Source organism: Nycticebus coucang, chromosome 9, assembly GCF_027406575.1.
Source record: "Nycticebus coucang isolate mNycCou1 chromosome 9, mNycCou1.pri, whole genome shotgun sequence".
Classification (NCBI taxonomy): Eukaryota; Metazoa; Chordata; class Mammalia; order Primates; family Lorisidae; genus Nycticebus; species Nycticebus coucang.
The window spans coordinates 48,334,733-48,357,467 of NC_069788.1; the positions used below are offsets into that span (position 1 = coordinate 48,334,733).

At 38.9% G+C, this 22,735-nt stretch overlaps 1 pseudogene; it reads left to right on the plus strand.

Moving 5' to 3' along the window:
* The first annotated feature begins 14,932 nt into the window (after nucleotides 1-14,932).
* On the plus strand, nucleotides 14,933-15,084 carry LOC128594101 (phorbol-12-myristate-13-acetate-induced protein 1-like; annotated as a pseudogene).
* Nucleotides 15,085-22,735: the final 7,651 nt, after the last annotated feature.

A 22,735-nucleotide genomic window follows, 5' to 3' on the forward strand; every position in this document is an offset into this window, starting at 1 on the left:
AAGTATTCCTTCTTTTTCTATGTTTTGGAAAAGGTTAAGTAACATAGGTACCAACCTAACCCTCACCCTAACCCTCTTTAAAAGTTTGGTAGAATTCTGATGTGAAGCCATGTGGTCCTGGACTTTTCTTTTTGGGGGAGATTTCTTAAAGTCGATGCTATTTCAGAACTTGTTATAGGCTTGTTCAACATTTCCACTTCTTTCTGGCTAAGTCTAGGATGGTGGCATGTTTCCAAGTATTGATCTATTTCCTTCAGGTTTTCATACTTCCGAGAATAGAGTTTTATGTAATATTCATTAAGGATTTGTTGAATTTCTGAGGAGTCTGTTGTTATTTGGCCCTTTTCAGTTCTGATTGATGAAATGAGGGATTTTACTCTTCTGCTTCTGGTTAGGTTAGCCAAAGGTTTATCTAATTTTATTGACCTTTTCAAAAAAACAATTTTTTGATTAGTTGATCTGTTGTGTGATTCTTTTGTTTTCAATTTCATTTAGTTCTGCTCTAATTTTAGTTATTTCTTTTCTTCTGCTGGGGCACCATGCACTGGTTTCATAGACCATTTGACACATTTTCATCACATTGGTTAACATAGCCTTCCTGGCATTTTCTTAGTTATTGTGTTAAGATGTTTATATTCTATATTTACTAAGTTTCACATGTACCCTTGTAAGATGCACTGCAGGTGTAATCCCACCAATCACCCTCCCTCCGCCCATCCTCCCCCCTCCCTTTACTCCCTCTCCCCATTTCCCATATTCTTAGGTTGTAACTGGGTTATAGCTTTCGTATGAAAGCCATACATTAGTTTCATAGTAGGGCTGAGTACATTGGATACTTTTTCTTCCATTCTTGAGATACTTTACTAAGAAGAATATGTTCCAGCTCCATCCATGTAAACATGAAAGAGGTAAAGTCTCCATCTTTCTTTAAGGCTGCATAATATTCCATGGTGTACATATACTACAATTTATTAATCCATTTGTGGATTGATGGGCACTTGGGCTTTTTCCATGACTTAGCAATTATGAATTGGGCTGCAATAAACATTCTGGTACAAATATCTTTGTTATAATGTGATTTTTGATCTTCTGGGTATATACCTAGTAGAGGAATTATAGGATTGAATGGCAGGTCTATTTTTAGATCTCTAACTATTCTCCAAACATCTTCTTTTGAATTGAGCCAATCACCCGAGGACTATCCAAGTGGTGCCCCGGGTGCGTGGTTGTAGGAAGGTTTGATTTTCCTTTTCCAATTGTTGCCTGTGGGGGGTGGGGTGACTTAATTGCTGGCATTTCTCCACAGCTGAGTCTTCAACCCAGAGTAACTGTTTCACTAGGGTTGGACAGAGACCAGCTGGCCTCTTTTTCTTGTGGACCCTCCCCAGACTCTATCCCTCATCAGTGAGGGACTGAGTCTTCTTTGGTTTGCTATTTATGTAACTTTCAAATTTTTGAGGCACTTGTTACTTATGGATCCTTTTCTTTTCCTTGGGCAGCTGTGGATTTCTCATCTTCTTCCACCTGTGGAGAGAACATAGGGCTTTGGGCCTATTGTGTGTAGATGGTTAGCTGGAAAGCTGAGAGGCTAGAAAATGCGGCCAGACAGAAAAGTGGGTTTTATCCCATTTTTAGCCAGTGAAACTTTCCTCTCGTAGAGTTATTTTTTGTGGCATTTCTGAATATTATGCAAACGCTTTTCCACTTGTTTCTCCGGAGATACTGTGTGCGTCCTTGGTTAAGTTATAACTTTGGTTAAGCTTATTAGTTTAACTAAAAGCTCATTAGTTAATGTTAAGTTCTTTAGTTTCAGTAAAAATGTACCTTTAGATAAAAAGTTCAAAAACAAAACGTGTCAGCTGTCTGTCCTGGCCACAGCCGGCTCCATCTACCTTTCCACCTCCTCCTTCTCTGCTGTCTCAGCACCACGTGCAAAACCTCAAGGGGCCTCTGATGACTCCGCCCCAGTAAGGAGCTCAGAAAAAAGGTGTCATGCCTGTAAGTGTGCCCACTATCTGCATAGTACTCATTGTGACTGTTCGATAGGTATTTGCTCCCCTGCCTAATTTCCACTGAGTTTTATTTCCTGTGTGCACAGCTGTGCTCATTGGTTAGTTCCGATTTAATAGCAAGCACACGTAGTGTTTATTTTTTCAATCTTTTGATACTTCATTTAGCATAATGGTCTTCAGTTCCATCCAAATTATTGCAAAAGGCATTAATTCATTCCTTTTCATGACCATGTGATAGTCCATGGTATACATATGCCACATTTTGTTAATCCACTCATGAATTGTTAGACACTTGGGTTGATTTCACATCTTTGCAATTGTGAATTGTGTTGCAATAAACATTCAAGTGCAGCGGTCTTTTTGATAAGATTTCTCTTTTCCTTTGGGTAGATACTCAGTAGTGGATTGTGACCCACCTTGACATGCAACTATTCTGGACCCATCTGGCTGGATCTTGAGCTTGGGGTATTGGAATAGAGATCTGGATATGTCAAGATTGGAATCCAGAGGCTCCCACTCAAAAATTTCCATCCAAATGTATCTAATACATTTTGCATCTATAGGTAAATGGTTGCTTTTTAACAAATTACTGCACTCCCAAAGGACGTAGCCAAGTAATAGTTTAGAAAATAGATGCAAACAAGAATTCTCTTCAAACCTTGTCCCATATTGAGAAATGAAGAATTAAATCAGTGAGGGGCCAATACCTAGTTATAGGAAGGAGTGGTTTTCGAAGAGATTAAGAAATCAAAATTTGGACTGTGGTGAGCAATGATAAAACAAGACTCTCTTTCTTACAGTAAAGCAATAATCATGACATTCAGAACCATAAAGGCAGATGAGTTCACATTTTGGGGTCAAGGTAGAATTGGGATTAGCACATTTTAATAGAATTGGTGCAAAATTAGAAAAAGCTAACTTAGTTTTACTGTCTCAACGTATACTAAACCTGTTCTTACCTGGTTGAGTGAATTCCTTCAATAAACATTGATCTTTTCAGTATTTCGTCACTATTATTTCTTCTGAAATTGTTGCTTTTCATCAGAAAGTATTTCCCAGCCATGGCTGCACTTTCTAATCACCTAGGGAGATTTTCAAATCTATGGATGTGTTGGGGTGGGGGCAGACTAATTAAATCTCTGGGAGTGGGACCCAGACATGGTTATTTTGGGAAGCTTCTCAGGTGCTTCTAGTGTCCACAGTTACAAGAAAGAAAGTTGTGTTCAGGAGGGAGGTGTACCAGAAAAACATTCCTATCCCTGGGGGTGTGGCAGCTGTCACAGTTGAGTACTCTCTCTGAGCATCTTAAGTCTACTTTTGCCATTGACCTTCAGGCACCATGTGGGGTTCTTGCAGATGAATTATAGAACAAGGAAATACCATCATTACCCCTGCAGCCTGGCCAGTGAGCTAACTATCCAGAGGCAGCTTATGCCTCACAAATCATCTGCCTCATTGCTGGCTTATTCTTCTAGTCTGGACCCCAGAATCAGAGGCAAGGAGGCTGCTGAGGACAGCAGCAGGTCATCTGCTTCTGAACTCATCTCACCACCCCCTTCTGGTCTCTCCATTGCCTTGTCACTGGTGGCCAATCTGTTATCAAAGACAATGTCCATAGTGTGTGTATATTAGGGGAAATTTCTGATTTTATAGTGTTACTGGAAAGTCTAATGAACCAGAACAGGAAAGTTTAGCTCTATACCAAGCAGATTTTTCCCTTAAAAGGATAAAATATGCCTTTCACTTCAATTGTCTTTCCTTTCCTTTCCCTTCCCTTTCCTTCCCTTCTCCCTCTCCCTCCCCCTTCTCTCCCTCTTTCTTTCATTGTTTGGGATTCATTGAGGGTACAAAGAATTAGGTTACATTGATTGCATTTGTTAAGTCAAGTCCACCTTATAATTGTGTCCCGCCCCCAAGAGCTGTGTCATACACCATGACCCCCATCCCTCCTCCTCCCCTTCCCTGCTCCCTCATTCTCCTACCCCCCCACCTTGTATTAGATCATTTACTGCCTTTATATTAGAATTGAGTCAAGTGTCTTTTCAAAGAACCAATCTGTGGCATTGCAATCCTCTCCCCTATTTAATTAATACTTGCTTTTATCTTTGTTATTTCCCTCTGTGTGTTTGTATTTAATTTGCTGATTTTTTTTATCCTAGAATATTTATGTTGTTTAAGGTTATAAAATTTAAGACCGGCTTTAACTTCATCTCACAAGTTTTGAAATGTTTTAATTTCCTTGTTATTCCCTCACAATATTCTCTAATTTTCATCCATGGTTTCACCTTTGACCTATGAGCTATTTAGAAGTGTATTGATAATTTTCATACTCTTAGATATTTTCTAATTATTTTTATGTTGTTGATTTTTAGTACAATTATAAAATAAGATTCTTTATTATTTTAGTGCTTTGTACTTTGATCAGTATTGTTTTTTGTCTCAACATAGGGCTATTTTTGAAATGTATAATGTGCACTTGAGAACTCTGTATCTTCTGTAGTCTTGTACACACAGTTCTATAGATGATATCTGACCATAGTGATTGATAGTGTGCTAAAATGGTATAAGAAAAACTTAGTGGTTTTTAAACTTATTTTTCTATTAGCTACTGGAAAGGTGTGTTCAAATCTCTAATTGTAACAATGGTATGTTTGCTATTTTCTATTTTTAGTTCTAATTTTTGCTTTATAGATTTTCACTACATTATTAAATGTACATAATTTAGGATTATTGTATTGAAAGTGGAGATGTTCCCATTCTTTTTCAGTTTCACTCAGCAAATTCATGGGCCCCATCTCATGTATAATCACAGGCTACATTCAACTTATTTGAGATATTGAGGAAGTACCTTTCCCACTAATTTTGCAGAAAGATGAGAAATCATCATAATCACTAAACCAAAAGGGACTTATAGCCACAGCCTCTCAGGTATTACCTGTTTCCTTCTACAGTAAGCATGCTCCTAAAAAGCCCTGCCTGGGAGTCAATGTCATCACTTTTATTTTTCTCTCCCCATTGACCCCTTGTCCTCACTGCATTTTAATAAAGTTGCTGGAATAGCTGTGTTTATCCATGATTCACAGATGAACAAAAAGTTCCAAGGAGAAGAGAGATTCTCCTGAAGTCACAACAATTGAGTGGTGGAGTCGTGACAAACCCATGTACCTTTGGTCCATAGCCCAGTTCTCTGGGGGTCATGAGAATTGCAGCCTTCAATTTTTATATGTATGGTTATTTCCTTAACCAGAAAAGGAAATTGCATGGTGAGATCAAAGTGCCAGAGCCCTAATCCCTTGTCTTACATTTGCTGGGCTGGGGGCAGGAGAGTCTGCCATTGATTCTCTTAATTCCAACTTCCACTGTCAGTCACTCAGCTGAGAGCAGGGAGATTTCTGTTCTGCACTTGGGGCATCAGGACACACATGACAGAGACCTCCACATCTACCATGGAAACAGACAAGGGTCCCTCCCACTCCCTGACTCATGTCCCTCAGTTTTCTAACTACATATGTTTGCCTGTACGCAGAAAGATTTCTTCTCCCTCCCAGCTCTAGTTATCAGAGGACAAATACAGCAATGGCAGGAAGGAATTAGCACTGAGCCCAGTGCTCTGATGAAAGCTTTGAGTGAGACCTTATTTTACACTTAGGTGCCTTTGAGTCAATGCAGAGATTTTCCTGCCTCCATTTCGGCCCTGATTTGATTAAGACCTATAAGCTCTGAGACCTCTCCACCTCCTCATCAGAAATCACAAAGAATCAGCCATACTGTGGCTTTCACCTTAATCGCAGGGACATGGGAGGCCAAGTTGAAAGGGTCACTTGAGGCCAGGAGTTTGAGACCAGCTAGGGTAACATACTGAGACCTGTATCTATACACAAATGTAAAAAAGAAGAAATTTAGCCACGTTTCTTTTATTGTAGATGGTGCTGCAATAAACGTGCAAGTGCAGGCATCTGTTTGTTATAATGATTTCTTCTTCTTTGAGCAGATACCCAATAGTGAGACTGCTGGATCCAGTGGCAGCTCCATTCTTAGTTCTTTGAGAAACAGAGATTGTACTAACTTCCATTCCCACAAACAGTATATAAGTGTTGCCTTTTGTCTAAAGAGAGAACATCTGTTATTTTTGGACTTTTCAATATTAGGCATTCTGACTGGGTAAGATGATATCTCATTATGGTTTTAGTTTGCATTTCTCTTGTGATTAGTCGTGTTGAGCATTTTTTCATATGCCTATCGGCCATTTGTGTGTCTTCTTTCGAAAAATATCAGTTCATATGCTTTGCCCACTTTTTTTTTTTTTTTTTTGCTTTTCTAATACTTTAATCTTCTGGTTTATTCATTCAGTTTGTGGATGTTTATTAAGTATCTGAGCCTAATCATTGCTGGAGACATAGTTGTAAATAAGACATCACTCTCAGCCTAAAGTTATATGTTGTGTTAGTGCTTTGTGATTGGTATGAGCAAGATACTTAGGAAAGCCCAGGAGCAACAGTGAATATTTTTGCAAAGGAGAGGAGGAAACACTTGAGGTGAAACTTTTAGAATATTTAGAAAATTCCCAGATGGACATGCTTTGCCCACTTCTTAATGGGGTTGTTTTCATAATTGCTCCTATTTGAGTTTCTTGTAGTTTCTGGATATTAGTTTGCAAATATCTTCTCCCATTCTGCAGATTGTTTCTTCACTCTGGTGATTATTTGTTTTTCTGGGCAGAAGTGTTTTAGTTTCATTAAGTTCTCTTTGTCTCTTTTGTTTTTGTTGCATTTTCTTTTCAGGTTTAGTCATGGATTCTTTGCCTAGGCCAATTCCAGAAGAATTTTTCCTAGGTTTTCTTTTTTTTTTTTTTTTTGGCCGGGGCTGGGTTTGAACGCACCACCTCCGGCATATGGGACCGGCGCCCTACTCCTTGAGCCACAGGCGCCGCCCTTTCCTAGGTTTTCTTCTAGTATTTTTAGGTCTGTCATTTAAGTCTTTAATTCTTCCCAAGCCCTAATCTTTGTATATGGTGTGAGATAAGGGTTCATTCTTTCTTCTACACATGGGAATTCATTTTTTATAGCACCATTTATTGGGGAGGGTGTCCTTCAGTGTGTGTTCTTGTTGCCCTGGCTAAAGATCAGCTGGATGTAGATATATGGCTTTAGTTCTGGGTTCTCGATTCTGTTCCATTAATTTGTGTGTCTATTTTTATGCCAGTACCATGCTGTTTTAGTTCCTACAGGCTTATACCACAATTTGAAGTCAGGCAGTGTGATGCCTCCAGCTTTTTTCTTTTTGTTTAGGATTTTGTTGGCTAGTTGGGCTTTTTTTTTTCTTTCTGGTAGCATATGAACTTTAGAATTTTTTTTCCTAATTCTATGAAACGTGACTTTGGTATTTTGGTGGGGATGCATGGAATCTGCACATTGCTTTGGGCAGTATGATCATTTTAATGATTGTAATTCTTTCCATGAGCGTGGGTGTATTTCTAGTTTGTGCTAGCTACAGTGTCTTTCATCAGTGTTTGGTAGTTTGTATAGCAGAGATCTTCACATGTTATTTGCATATATTCCTAATTATTGTTTTTCTAACTTGTAAATGGGGTTGCCTTCTTGATTTAGTTCTCAGTTAGATCATTATTGATGATTTTTATACATTGATTTTGTATCCTGAAATGTTATTGAATTCATTTATGAAATGTAAGTGTTTTTGGTGAAGTCTATAGGTTTCTAGACATAAAATCATATCATCAGAGAAGAGGGACAATTTGACTTCCTCTTTTCCAATTTTGTTGCCTTTCATTTTTTGCTCTTGTCTGAATGTTCTGTTTAGGACTTCCAGTAAGAACGGTCAGAGTAGGACTCTTTGTCTCATTACTGTTCTTAAAGGGAATTTGTTCAACTTTTTCTCATTCAGTATGGTATTGGCTGTGTGTTTATCATATATGGCCTCTATAATTTTGAGGTATGTCTCTTCTTTCCCTAGTTTGTTAATGATTTTTACCAGGCAGGGATGCTAAATTTTATCAGATCCAGATTTTATCTAGATCTATTGAAATGATCATATGGTTTTTGCCCTTAATTCTATTTATATGATATATCACATTCACTGATTTGTGGGTGTTGAAGCATTCTTGCACCCCTCAAAACTCATTTGATCATAGTGAATTATCTTTTTGACGTGCTGTTAGGCTCAGTTGCTAGTAACTTGGTGAGTGAGCATTTTTGCATCTGTGTTCATAGGGATCTTGGTCTGTAGTTTTCTTTTTCATTTTGTATCCTTGCCTGGTTTTCGTATTAGAATGATGTGGCTTTATCGAGTAAGTTAAGGAAAATGCCCTTTTCTTTAATTTTTTGGAACAATTTTGGGAGATTAATATTACTTTTTCTTTGTATGTTTAGTAGAATTCCGCTGGGAATGCTTCTGGCCATGGGCTTTTTGTTGTTTTTGCTGTTGGGAGATTTTTTATTACTGATTCAATCTCACTCTCATTATTGTTCGGTTTGGGGGATCTATTTCTTTCTGGTTCAATCTTGGGAAGTTGTATATTTCCAGACATTTATCCATTTTTGTGCAGGTTTTCTAATTTGTACAATCCATGTATCATTGTTCATAATAGTCTTTGATGATCTTCTGTGTTTCTGTGGAATCACTTACAATGTCTCCTTTTTAGTTCTGATATTGTTTATCTTAACCGTCTCTAATTATTATTTTTATTTCAAATGAATATGAGGGTACAAAATTTCAGGTTCCATTGTTCTCACTTCCAAGTTTGAGTTAAAGTTGTAGAAGAGCCGTTCACCCAGGGGCATGTTGAATACTCTCCCACTGTGCATATTAGGTGAGATCCCAGCAATGGGCCTCTGCACTATGCCTCCCTCTTATTAGACCATATTTGTGTTTTATCATTTGTATGGGTTTGTTACTGTTTATATATTGGTTTCATATTAGTATTGAGCACATTGGATAATTATTTTTCTTTCTCTTTTTTATTTTTTTATTAAATCATAGCTTTGCACATTAATTCTATCATGGGGTAGAATGTGCTGGTTTTTTTTTTTTTCCCAATTCTAAGACATTTCTTTATTTATATGCCCATATTCCAAGATTCATAAGAATCCAAAATGAATGTGCTGGTTTTATATACAAATATTTTTATTGGATCATAGCTGTGTACATTAATATGCTCATGGGGCACCATACACTAGTTTCATAGACTGTTTGACACATTTTCATCACATTGGTTAACAGCCTTCCTGGCATTTTCTTAGTTATTGTGCTAAGACGTTTACATTCCACATTTACTAAGTTTCACATATACCCTTGTAAGATGCACCGCAGGTATAACCTCACCAATCCCCCTCCCTCTGGATCTCACCAATCTCCCCTCCCTTTCCCCCTTCCCCCTATTCTTAGGTTGTAATTGGGTTATAGCTTTCATGTGAAAGCCCTAAATTAGTTTCATAGTAGGGCTGAGTACATTGGGTACTTTTTCTTCCATTCTTGAGATACTTTACTAAGAAGAATATGTTCCAGCTCCATCCATGTAAACATGAAAGAGGTAAAGTCTCCATCTTTCTTTAAGGCTGCATAATATTCCATGGTGTACATATACCACAATTTATTAATCCATTCGTGGATCGATGGGCACTTGGGCTTTTTCCATGACTTAGCTATTATGAATTGGGCTGCAATAAACATTCTGATACAAATATCTTTGTTATGATGTGATTTTTGGTCTTCTGGGTGGATAATTATTTTTCAATTCTTGAGATACTTTACTAAGAATGTGTCACAACTCCGTTCCGGTAAAATAGAAGATGTAAAGCCTCCATCGTTTCTTGTGGCTGAATAGTATTCCATGATATACATATGCCACAGTTTGCTAATCCATTCATAGGTTGATGGGCATTTGAGTTGCTTCCAAGACTTGACAATTATTAAGTGGGCTGCAATGAACATTCTGGTGCAAGTGTCTTTGTGGTAAAATGATTTTTGTTCTTCTGAGTACATACCTAGTAATGGGATTGTGAGATCAAATGAAAGGTCAACTTTTAGTTCTTTGGGAATTCAGTAGGTCTGGAACAGGACCTTAAAATCCCATTTCTAACAAGTTCCCAGCTAATGCCAATGCTGCTTATCCTGGAACCTCACTTTGACAACCATCACCTAAGCCAGTCTGGTTTGGTTTCTATATCAGAAGATTCTGGAAGAAAGCTGTGAGGCAGAGGACTAGGATCAACTGGACCTCACCAGGTCCCTCGTAGGGAGCTGCCCACCTCACTGCAGGACTGTTTGATTTCCTTGGGGTCCTGGGAATGGCAGACATCCAGGAAGAGGCTGAACATGGGTCAGAGGGTAGCCAGAGGCAGGGCTTTACTCACATATCTGGGGGCTCCTGCACCCTGAGGTCCTTCCTACCTCTCCATACTGACCTCTAGGCCTTGCTCTGCTGCCCTCAGCTGTTTGGGCCTGTGATGTGCCCAGAGGAGCTCTGACTCCACATGGACAGTAGACGGTGCCCTGAGAGCTCTGAAGCCACAATTGTGGCATTGCACCACCTAGGATCCCTTGTAGATTGGGCTTTCTGGCTTACACCAAAATTTGGTCAAAATTTTCTTCACCAAACAAATTGCTTTTGTTAATTCCTTATGCCTTTATTTTACCTTTTAATAAAAGAAACTCATATATGTAAAGAAAGATAACGCAATTAAAAAGAAAGTAACATACTGAATTAAAATGATAGTAAACATCCTTATTTAAGCAATGATATGTTTTAGAAATTTTTTTTATATTAAAGAAGTGAAAGAATTATTTCTATCAGTTTTCTTAAGGGTTTCATTTTGAAGATTTTAGTTTTATTTGCTTTGTCTCTTTTAGAATTATTATTTATTTTGTGTTTTGACTTGGTTCAAAATTCAAACGTTTTGAAAGGTAAAAAGTCTTTCTTACCTTGTCCCATCTCTGACAGGCAGCCATTGCCATATGTTTCTTGCTTATTCTTCCAGAGACATTTTATGCTTGTGTAAGCAAAATAAATGTAAGTGCATGTAGTCTTCCCCGTGTCACACTGATTTAGCAAACTATTTATGTTTTCCTGTACCTTATTTTTTCTTATAACAATGCATCATGGAGAGCATCCCATAAGAGAAGATGGAAAGCTTACTATGTCTTCTTTCGTTTCCTTTCATTTTTATTAAAATTTTCATGGTACTTCATTGCCTAGACATGCAATCCTTTTTTTTTTCTGAGAGATTGCTCTTTTGAATGCAATGCTTTGTAACCAGTCTGCTACTGATAGATATTTGGATTCTTCCTCTATTTGTTTTTTCATCTGTTACAAACAGGGCTGCAACTTATAGTTTTAAATGCAGTCATTTTGTAGGGATGCAAGTGTATTTCTGGACGTGTTCCTAGAAGTGGGACTGATAGATGGATGGATTTTTAATTTGGTCAGAAATTGTCACTCTCAAAAACGTTGGCAGTTTGGACTTGGTGCTGGTAGCACAGTGATTACGTCACCAGCCACATACACTGAGGCTGGCGGATTCAAACCCAGCCTGGGCCATCTAAGCATCAATGACAACTGCAACAAAAGGTAGCTGGGCTTTGTGGCGTGCGCCTGTAGTCCCAGCTACTTAGGAGTCTCTACTTGAGGCAAGAGAACTGCTTCAGCCTAAGAGTTGGAGGTTGCTGTGATTTGTGACGCTACAGCACTCTACTGAGAGCAACATCTAAGGGCAACATAGTGAGACTCTGTCTCTGAGAGAAAAAACGAAACAAAACAAAGCAAAGAAACAAAAATGTTGCCAGTTTGCAATTTGATTTGCAATATAGAAGAGTGCCTGTTCTGGTGCAATTGTTTTGTAAAGTACAGATCTATCATGAATACGTGATTCCTATAACTCTGGGAGTGGGGAACACAAGAGCACTTAGCAAGGCGGGAACTTCTGGAGCTACAACAACAGGAGCCAGTGAAGGGAACTGAGGAGCAGCCAGTGTGGGAGGAAGAGAACGGAACTGGACGGTGTCACTGGAGCCTCTAAGGGGGGACAGGAGGAGAGACTGGGACAACCTCTTCAGAGAACAATTTGGCATCATGTGGCCTCATGAGGTCATGGCACAGTGATTCCCCTCCCACATCCACATCCCAGGGAAAGTCACACAGGGACCAGAGAGGGAGGCCTCAGGGTGGTCATTGCAGCAATGTCTGTAGCAGAAATGGCCTAAAGGTCACTGAGGAGGGGAGAGAGAAACTGTAGCACATTCCTCCATGGAATACTGTCCAGCAGTGAAAACCAACGGAGTATGTGTATGAACATGGATTCATCCCACAGAGCATATTAACTGAACAAGAAAGTCACAGAATGATGCATCCAGCGAGAAAGAGTTTATACAAAGTCTAAGGACAGGGAACATATTAAACAAAGGCATTTTTTTTAAACTTAGTAAAAAATATAAAGGCCAACATCAAATGCAAGACACTCCCCCTACCCCTGGCGGTCCTGGCTTTGCTCGGCACAGTGTTGACAGATACGCATGAGCATCAGAACTGTGCAAAATGAGGACTTGGCAGGTATTTCCATGATTTTCCATGTGTTCTGCATATAGTGAATAATGTTAAAATGATAGGAATTGAGAATCCTGGGTGGTAGTTTCACAAAAATCTTATAATTCTCTGTTCTTTCTTCCAGCTAGAAAAACTTCATAACAAACTCGTGAAGTAAATCCACAGGAATTGAGAGAAATGAATAAAAGGAGAGAGCTGTGGAGAGGGAGGAGGCTGCTGAGAAGTAAAGAAGGGTGAAGAATTGGCAGTATAGTGCGCTAGTGATGGTAACAGCACAGATTTCCTGGGGGAGTGCGAGCTGAAGCCAGAAGATGTGGACAGAAGGTCAAAGAGGGACGAAGGGCTGTGGGCTTCAGGGGCAAATAGGCCTCAGGTGATGGGTCTGGGGGGCGGGGCTGGGCTGGGAGGTGGTTGGATCTGAGCATCTGCTGTAGGTCGAGCCTCAGAGAATTCATGTTCATTTAGCTCTTTCCAAAGTCCTCAGAGAAATCTTCTAAATAAGCTTTACTCAGTGGAGAATGAATTCCACCAACAGTTCTTGGATCCTTCAGAGAAATTAAATGCTTTGGCCTGGTTTCTGATGCAAAGACAATAATGTGAGTAGCTATAGGAAATCTCTCATCATTGGGGCTATGATTTTGGATAATGTGCGAAGAATCAGGGTTTTGCCTTCCAGGAGAGTTTATGTTTTTAAAAAAGGCAGTTCTCTTATTTTTATTTTATTTTTTTTAGGCAGAGTCTTACTATGTCATCCTGGGTAGAGTGCCTTGGCATCACAGCTCACAGCAACCTCAAATTCTTGGGCTTAAGTTATTCTCTTGCCTCAGCCTCCTAAGTAGCTGGGACTACAGGTGCCCGCCATAATGCCCAGCTATTTTTTTGTTGCAGCTGTCATTGTTTAGCTGGCACAGGCTGGGTTCGAACCGCCACCCTCGGTGCATGTGGTGCGGTAACCACTGTGCAATGGGCAGTGAGCCAAAAGGGAGGTTCTTTGCTAGAATGTTTGCACTACATTAATTTGACGAAAGATTTCTTCCAGAATGTGTAAATAAGTCCCATGACTCTAGAATAAAATGGCAAACAAACAACAACAACAAAAAAGCCCTAAGGACTTTAGTTCTGAGCCCATCCCCACAGGTCAGCTCTGCCCTGGGCAGGGAAGGAAGAGCCCAAGAGGAGGTCAGCAGTGGCTGTCAGCTAAACCTGCTCCTGCAAAACGTGGAAACGAAGGCAAAAAAGGCAGCAGCAAGGGGTAAATCTTCGGAGAAAAAAGTGCAACCAAAAGGGAAAAGGGGAGCAAAGGGACAGCCGCCGGAGTGGCTCACCAAGAGACTAAAGCAGATTCACCTGCAGAAAACAGAGAAGCTACAACCGAGGAGAGTCCAGCCGCTGATGAAGCAGGAGAGAAAGAAGCCGAGTCTGAGTAGCGCCACACACCACATCTATCAGTGGTCCCGTCTCCCTGCTTGTATAATCCAGAGGAGTATTTTTATCAACTATTTTGCAAAGGAAAGTTTTTTAGTAGCTCTAGATACATTTTTAAGAAGGAGGGAATCCCACCTTTTCCCATTTTTTTTTTTAAGTGTAAATCCTTTTTGTAAAGAGGTGAAATGAGTCATTAGTTGTTTATTTTTGGTGCAACCAGAAAATAGTGTGGGATGTTGACTGATGGGAGGCTTTGACTGTCTTGGGTGTGAGCTGAACGGTCCATAGATGCGGGTTAGTTTTTATATCCTGTCATACAAAGCATACTAAATGGCCATATGGAGTCCCAGTCCTGCATTTAATGTCTTGAACACTTTAAATTCTATTCCCATGTTGTTTTTTAGTAGAATTGTTTCCTAAACAAAACCACTCCCATGATCATGGCTCTCCTTGTCAGAATTGTGTTCACTCTGTAACACCTTTGGTTGTGGTAGTTCTGCTTTCCTAATAACTTTGTTACTGTGCTGTGAAGGACTGAAAATGTGAGTACGCAGCATATACGGTAATAAATTGTGAATTGGTGGGATTTACGTTACGTAACAGCTTAACATTTGAAGATACTGGTACTTGATATCCTCTTAAGGAAAATTTGCCTCCAAGTTCTAATCTGGAAAGTCACTGGAATAACTGTTTAAAAAAGAATTACAATAAATGGCTTTTTAGATTTGGGGTACGTATGTTAAGAATTGTGGGGACCTCAGAGGTTCCGGGCACGATTATGCGTGCTTGGCAGCTTCGTGCTTCTCGTTTTTCCGGTCCCGCCACCTGGTCCCGCCCGGCCGCCCGCGCGCACTTGGCATCCTGCAGGCGCCCGAGGTGCTCGGGCTGGGAGACTGAGACCCCGGGATGCGCAGCGGCGTTCGCGGCGGCACCTGCCGAGATGGCCGGAACCAAGGCGCGTAAGAACGCGCCACCGAGCCCCGCGCGGACGAGGAGGAGTGTGCAGCTCAGCTCAGGAGACTGGGAGACAAACCGAATTTCCGGCAGAAACTTCTGAATCTGATAACCAGATTCTTCTGCTCAGGAACCTGACTGCAACAAAAACTTGTGCATAACGGGACTCCTTCGAAGGGGAAGTTTCCCACAATAGGTGCAAGTGGTACAAATTTCATCAATTCGAAGAGAGGTCTTATTGTCTGTAATTGAGAGTGAGAAGGAGCATTCACTCGCTGTGGACGCCCTTAAAAACTGAAGGTGAAACACCTCAGAAGAATTTCTATTGGGTTTTTCATATGCCATTTTTGGGGATGTGAGAACATTGTGAAACTACTTTGTTTATTTGAAAACAACACTTTTTTTAGTTAGAGAATTATTCTGTAATTTTTGCTGAAGGTCATTGCCCAGCCTGGTATAAAAGGAGTTGAAAATAAGATTAAGGCTGAAAGAAACAGTTCAGTGCCAACTCCAGAGCACTGTATACTATTTGGTTTATATATATATGATCTTGTTAAAAGGACAAATTTCATTCTGAGAACACTGAATGTTATGTTCAATGTTGATTGCATAGGTCACTACATAATGTGAAATAAGTTAATTTGTTTGTTCTGATTGAAATTGTATTGCTTCTGTTCAGATGACTTTCATTAAATGTCTTCCGTGGGGTTAACTGGAAAGTGTGGAAAACTGGAAAATAACTTTGAAAAAATTGGGTTTTAGAGGAGGATTACTTGATGCCAGTCAAAGTCTTGCACATTGAACATAAAATGAGAAAAGAGGATTTTGTATAACTAGGGAAAATGAAAAAAGTACAACTTGACTCAACTGATGCAGTTAAAATGTATTAAGGCCAGTACACGTTCTAAAGATGTTCCTAAAAATTAAAATACTGATCAGTGTGTATCCTATGAAAAGCGATCTTTTAAAAGAAATAAATATTTTCATAATTAGAATATACTTTGATTAAAAAAGGGACGGATATTTCTTATTCACAATGAAAATCCCATATAGACATACATGAAAATAATGGCATGATTGAATTGCTGCAGAAGTAACTATTTATTTTATTTATAATCAAAATATGTTTTTCATTTGAAGGTGTGCATTAAAGTTCCATTTTTGAGTTATGATACAAGTATTTTATAACTACTTGAATTTTTACAGTAAAAATAACCTATGGTATAGTCACTTTTGATGAAAAATTACCTTACATTTGTTTTTCTCAATATTACTTAAGGCTGTTTATTTAGTTGGAAAGATTTTTTTTGCCTTGAGATAGATATTTTGCCATATGGGTACTTATGGTCTACAACTATATAAATGTGTGTACACATATGAAAATTGGTATGTTGTCACTATAAACTATTAAAAGTTATCACATAAAAAAAGAATTGTGTACAAACTGAAATGTCTTTACTGATGCTCAACACAACCAATAAAATCTCAACTACAAAAGAAAAAATAAAGACTTAAGCAGGTGACTTACAAAGGAAGATATGGGCATGGCCAACGTGTATATGAAGATGCTCCCAATGTCAATAGTCATCAGGAAAATGCAAAATGAAACCACTAAGCTCTCATTAGAATGCTTAACAGTAAAATGTAAAACAGTAAAAATTAAAAACTGTAAATGTTGCCAAGGATGTGGAACAACCTACGTTCTTAACTACTGCCTATAAGAATATTAAACAATACCTTAAAAAATATGTTTTCTATCTTCTACTGAAGTTAAACAAACTAGTACTCTGTGGCTAGCATTTCCATTCTCAGGTATTTACTCACAAGAAATGAAGATCAACGTACACAAAAAAGTGGACCAGAATGTTGATAGTTGCTTTATCTGTAATAGCCAAAAACCAGGACTATGCCCCAGTGTAAAAAATTTGCAACTCAATCATACAATGGTATAGATATCAGTGATAAAAATGAACAGCTTATACATGCAATAATATATATATAAATCAAATAAATATTGTGGCAGATGCAAAAGCCACCTCCAAAGGAGGACATAGTCCATGAGTGCATTCCTATGATGTTTTAAAACAGTCAAAACCACTCTGTAGTGATAGTCATCAGAGCAGTGGCTGCTGGGAGGGGGTGGCTGAATGGAAGAAGGGAAAGGGCACTTTCTATATCTTGATGGGGCCATGGATGATATGGCATGGCTAGATTTGTTAAAATCCACTGATAGATTTTTTACATGTAAATTGAACAGTTTGAAATGCTTATGACAAAAAGTTTTATTAAGAAAAAAATGATGAGTAACAAAAAGTATTAGCAAACTGAAACTAACGACACAGATGGTGTAAAAGATTATGCAGCATGATCAGGTGGGATATAAGCCAGGGATTCAAGCTTGTTCAACATATGCAAATCAATAAATGTGATTCAGGAATATAATGAAATAAAAAGCACATAATCATCTCAATAGACGTAGAAAAAGCATTTGATAAAATTCAATATCCCTTCATAAGAAAATCTCTAAACAAACTAGGCATAAAAGGAATGTACCTCATCATGAATGAAGGTCATATGTGACAACATACTAACATCATGCTGAGTGGGGGAAAAGCTCAAAGTCTTTCATAAAGAACTGGAACAAAACAGGGACGACCACTTTCATCACTTTTATTCAACATAGTACTGAATATCCTGGCCAGAGTAGTTAGGCAAGAGAAAGAAAGGAAGAAATCAAAGTAGCCTTGTTTGCAGATGATATGATCTTATACTTAGGAAATCTAAAGACTCTACCATAAAGCTCTTAGAACTGATAACATTCAGCAAAGTTGTAGGGCTCAAAATCAACATAAAAAATCACCAGCATTTACATATGTCAACAGCATACAATCTGAAAAAGAAATCAAGAAAGCAATATCATTTACAGCAGATACAGAATGTAAAATGCTTAGGAATGAATTTAACCAAAGAAATGAAGGATCTGTCAATGTATACAGTTATGATTTAAAAAAAAAAAAAAAGAAATGAAGGATCTGTACAAGGGAAACTGAGAAACACTGATGAGAGAAATTGAAGAGGACACCAAAAAATGGAAAATAGTCCATGCTTGTAGATCAGAAGAACTGATATGGTTAAAATGACCACAGCAAGCTCCACATTCAATGTGATCCCTACTAAAATGCCAACATTATTTTTCACAAAATTAGAAAAAATAGTCCAAAAATTCCCAGAGGAACAAAAATAGTGTCCAAATATCTAAAGCAATCCTGAATAAAAGGAGCAAAGTTAAAGGTGTCACATTACCCTGCTTCTAAATATATCACAGATTTATAGTAACCAAAACAGCATGATATTGGTATAAAAATAGACACATAGACCAATGGGACAGAATAAAGAACTCAGAAATAAATCTATGTATTTACCTACCTCTCACTCCAAATAAAAATGAACTTAAGATGGATTAGACTTCAACATAAGACCTAAACTACAAAACATAGGCGAAACACTCTAGGACTTTGGTCTGGGCAAGGGCTTTTTGTGTAAGTCCTCAAAAGCACAGGCAACCACAACGAAAGTAGAAAAATGGGACTAAATTAAACAAAAAAGCCTCTGCATAGCAAAGGATAAAATTAACACAGTGAAAAGGTCACCTGTTGAATGAGAGAGCATATTTGGAAACTATTTCTCGGATAAGGGACAAATACCCAGAATATGCAAAGTACTCAAAAGTAAATTAATAATAATAATAATAATCCATTAAGTGAGCAAAGCATCTATATAGACATTTCTTAAAAGAATGCACACAAATGGTCAATAGGTATATGTAAAAAGTTGAACATATCTTAATATCAGAGAAATGCAAGTCAAAATCGCAATGAACCCCAGTTAGAATGGATATCACCAAAAACACACAAAAAAATGACTAATGCTGGCAAGGATGTGGAGAAAAGGGAACTCTTATCCACTGTTGGTGGAAACATATATTAGTGCAACTATTATGTAAAACACGGAGATTTCCCCCAAAATTAAAACCAGAACTACCACACAACCCAACTATCCCACTACTGTTTATCCAAAGGAAATAAAGTCAGAACCTCAAGGGACACCTGCACCGCCGTGTTTGCTGCAGCACTGCTCACAACAACGAAGATAGGGAATCAACCTAAGTGTCTATCAGTGGATAAGTGGATAAAGAAAATACAGTCTATACACACAGGAGAATACTATTTGCCCATAAAAAGGAATAAAACCCTTTCATGGAACTGGAGGCCATCATGTTAAGTGAAATAAGCCATCATGTTAAGTGAAAGACAAATGTCACAGATTCTCATACATCAGACTGAAAAAGTTGATCTCCTGGAGGTAGAGAGTAGAGGGAGAGTTACTAGAGACTGGGAAGGGTGGGTGGGGGGATGAAGAGGGATATGATGAGGAGAGGGAGGTTAATGGGCACATGTTTGACAGCATAGTGACTATAGTTATCAACAATGTTGTACATTTCAAAATGCCTAGAAGGGTAAGTAGATGTGAAATGTTCCCAACACAAAGCAATGATAAACGCCTAAGGTGATGGATTTTCTAAATCCTACACTGACTCAATCATTATACATTCTGTGCATGTATCAAAATGTCACATGTACCCATATAGACAGAAATATTACATGTCAATGAAAAAATTTTAAAAACCAACAAACTAAGCACGATGTGGCTATTTAAAAAGGTACAAAATTATTAGCATGATAAAAATGCACACATACATTCCCTTTAATTAAATCAACTTTCTTTCCCCATAAATGTAAGGAAAATAAAGGCTACACAGCAGCAGAAGTGGTTGCTATACTGGGAGAGAATCCTCAGTTAAAAAGACAGAATCAGAGACACTAGAGAAAGCAGGGCTTGGGAGCAGTGCACAGCACTGGGCGTTGGTGTCCTGAGACAGTCAGACTTAGGGAGAGTTCATCTCATAGGTAGAACTAAATCATAACTCTCTGTTTTTGTTCTTATTTTAAGACCAACATTTCAGTATACTAAGGAACAGAGTCCAGTTAAAGGGAGGCTCTGTCTTTTATTTCTTAGAATATGCTCAGCCAAGGATGATCCAGTCTGTTATGGCTAATTGTGTCCCCCTCCCACCAAAATTCCTCTGTTGAAGTCATATAGTGAGCAGATAGAGGGAGAAGACAGCTCTCTAGAAGTTGAGGAGAGAGGCCTCAGAAGAAATCAACCCTGGCCACACCTTAATCGTGGACTGTGAAGCCTCCAGCACTGTGAGACAATCAGTTTCTCTTGTTTAAGTCACCTATGAAGTCTGAGAACTAAGGTCATGAACTCATCCTAGAAAAAGCGCTACATACCTCATTGCCGAATATTACTATGGTTGACTTCAAAATACTCTGCTTGAGAAGTTATGCACTGACGCCACCACCTAGTCCACTCTTGAAAGCAATTTTGGAAGTCTTTATCTGGAATGGCCATTGAACTGTTGTCACATTGATCAGCAATTTTGATGCACAACTCAATGAATTTTTGCAACGTTGTCATTAGTTCTGCATGTTGCTAGCCACCCTGACCTCTGTCCATCAGTGACACTTTCTCTCCCCTCAGAAAAGTGTTTAATCCATTTGCACACTGCCATTTCCTTCATGGCATTATCCCCACAAACTTGGACTAACATGTCCCTGATTTTACTTCCATTCTTGCCAAGTTTAACAAGCAATTTAGTGTTTGTTTGTTGCTCTAATTCAAGCTCTGATATTCTCCTGTGGCACACAAATATACACAGTAACAACAATGAACACCAGTCAGCAAGACAGCACCACAGGCCTGCATGAGCACAGCTGTGAGACGCTGATATACCGATGCTATGAAACCTTGCTGACAACCTTACCAAATTGTACAGTTCTGCCAATGTAAGTGCAGAGTGGCCAGTTCAAGAATTTAATAGTAAGACTTCGAATTCTATAGTAATTTGTGAGGATAGCACTAGTGTATTAAAAGAGAAATGTTACCTTTTCTGCCCTGCTATGTATATGAACATGAGACTTTAAGAGTATAAATTAAACAGGACTTTGACGTATAGAATGGATCCATTAAAAATGGACAAGGGCAAATGGTATAGGGTCATTTCCAAGTCATTGTGGGCACCATGGACAACAGCAAAGTAGAGATATTCCCATTCCTTTTCAGTTTCACTCATAAGAAAACTTGTCAGCCAAAATTGTTATATAATCACAAACAATACTTACTATATTTGAGATACTGAGGGAATAAGTTTTGCCCTAAATTTATAGAAAGATGATGAAAAATCATAGTTACTAAACTAAAGGGATTTTTAGCCAGGGCTTGCAAGTATTTTGTGTTTTCCTTCTACTTATTAAAGGGCATGTTCCTAAAAATCCCTGTCTAGGAGGAAATGTCATCACTTTGATTTTTCTGTCCACATTGACCCCTTGGTCCCCATTGCATTTTAGTAAGGTTGTCAGAATGGCTGTGTTTATCCATGATTCATAGATGAATAAAAAGGGCCCAGGAGTAGAGAGATTCTCCTGAGGTCACAGCATTTGAGTGGTGGAGCAGTGACAACATAAGGTACCACTGGTCACTAGAACAGTTCTTTGGGTGTCATAGAAATCACAGCCCATGGTTCTCTTTTTATGTCATTCTTTTCTTAACCAGAGAAGGACAACACATGTTGAGAATGAAATGCCAGAGCCCTAAGCCTTTGTCTTAAATTCACTGGGCTGGGGGATGGAGAGAGAGGGGCAAAGGCTGCCACTGATTCTCTTAATTCCAACATCCACTGTTGGTTACTCTGGTTACTCAGCTAAAAGCAGGGAGGTTTCTCTTTTGCACTTGAAGCATCAGAAAGAAGACGATGGAGAGCCCCACATCTACCATGGGAAAGACAAGAGTCCCTCCCACTCTCAGAATCATGTCCAAGTCTAATTTCATACGCTTTTCGGCACATGTAACTATTTCCCCTTCCTCCAAGCTCCAGTTATCACAGTGCAAATATAGCAACAGCAGAGAGGAATTAGTGCTGGGTCTCATGCTCTGATGGAGGCTCTAAGAGGGTCCTTATTAACTGCCTCTGACTTAACGCAGACCCTTTCCTAAGTCCTCTCTCATCTCAACTGAATCAAGGCCTATTTTTCTCTGGGTCTGCTCCAGTTCCTTATCAGAAATCACAAAGAATGTCATATCCAGTGCCTGGGGTCCTTCCTTGATGGAAGTCAAAGTGGATCCTTTTAGGGGAGAGTGTTGGAGTGACCTACACTTCATACTTCTCATTACCACTTCCCCAGATGGCTTGAGTCTTCTGGGCAGAATGGACCAGTGGTCTAGGATTCCCTTCTGACATTTACAGTTTCTTGTTCTTGGGCTTCCAGAAGTGGTCTCCGGTCAAGATGGAGGAAAAGAACCCAGGGACACAAATACTCTGACTGCCTGGTGATCTCACCTCACCTCCACTCAGTGATGACACAGAGATTTCACTCAATTCCTGAGGACATGGCCAATGTAAGTAAAGGCAATTAGAAGTAATCAAAGGTAATGAAAAGAACACTGGGAGGTGCCTTGGACAAAGTTGTGTGGTGTGTGCTCCAGTCTATGTGTGGTTCTCAACCTTCCTGATGCCTCCTAATGCCATGACCCTTTAATACAGTTCCTCAAGTTGTGGTGACTCCCAACCATAAAAGTATTTTCACTGCTACTTCATAACTGTAATTTTGCTAGTGTTATGAATAGTAATGTAAATATCTGATATGCAGGATGTATTTTCATTGTTACA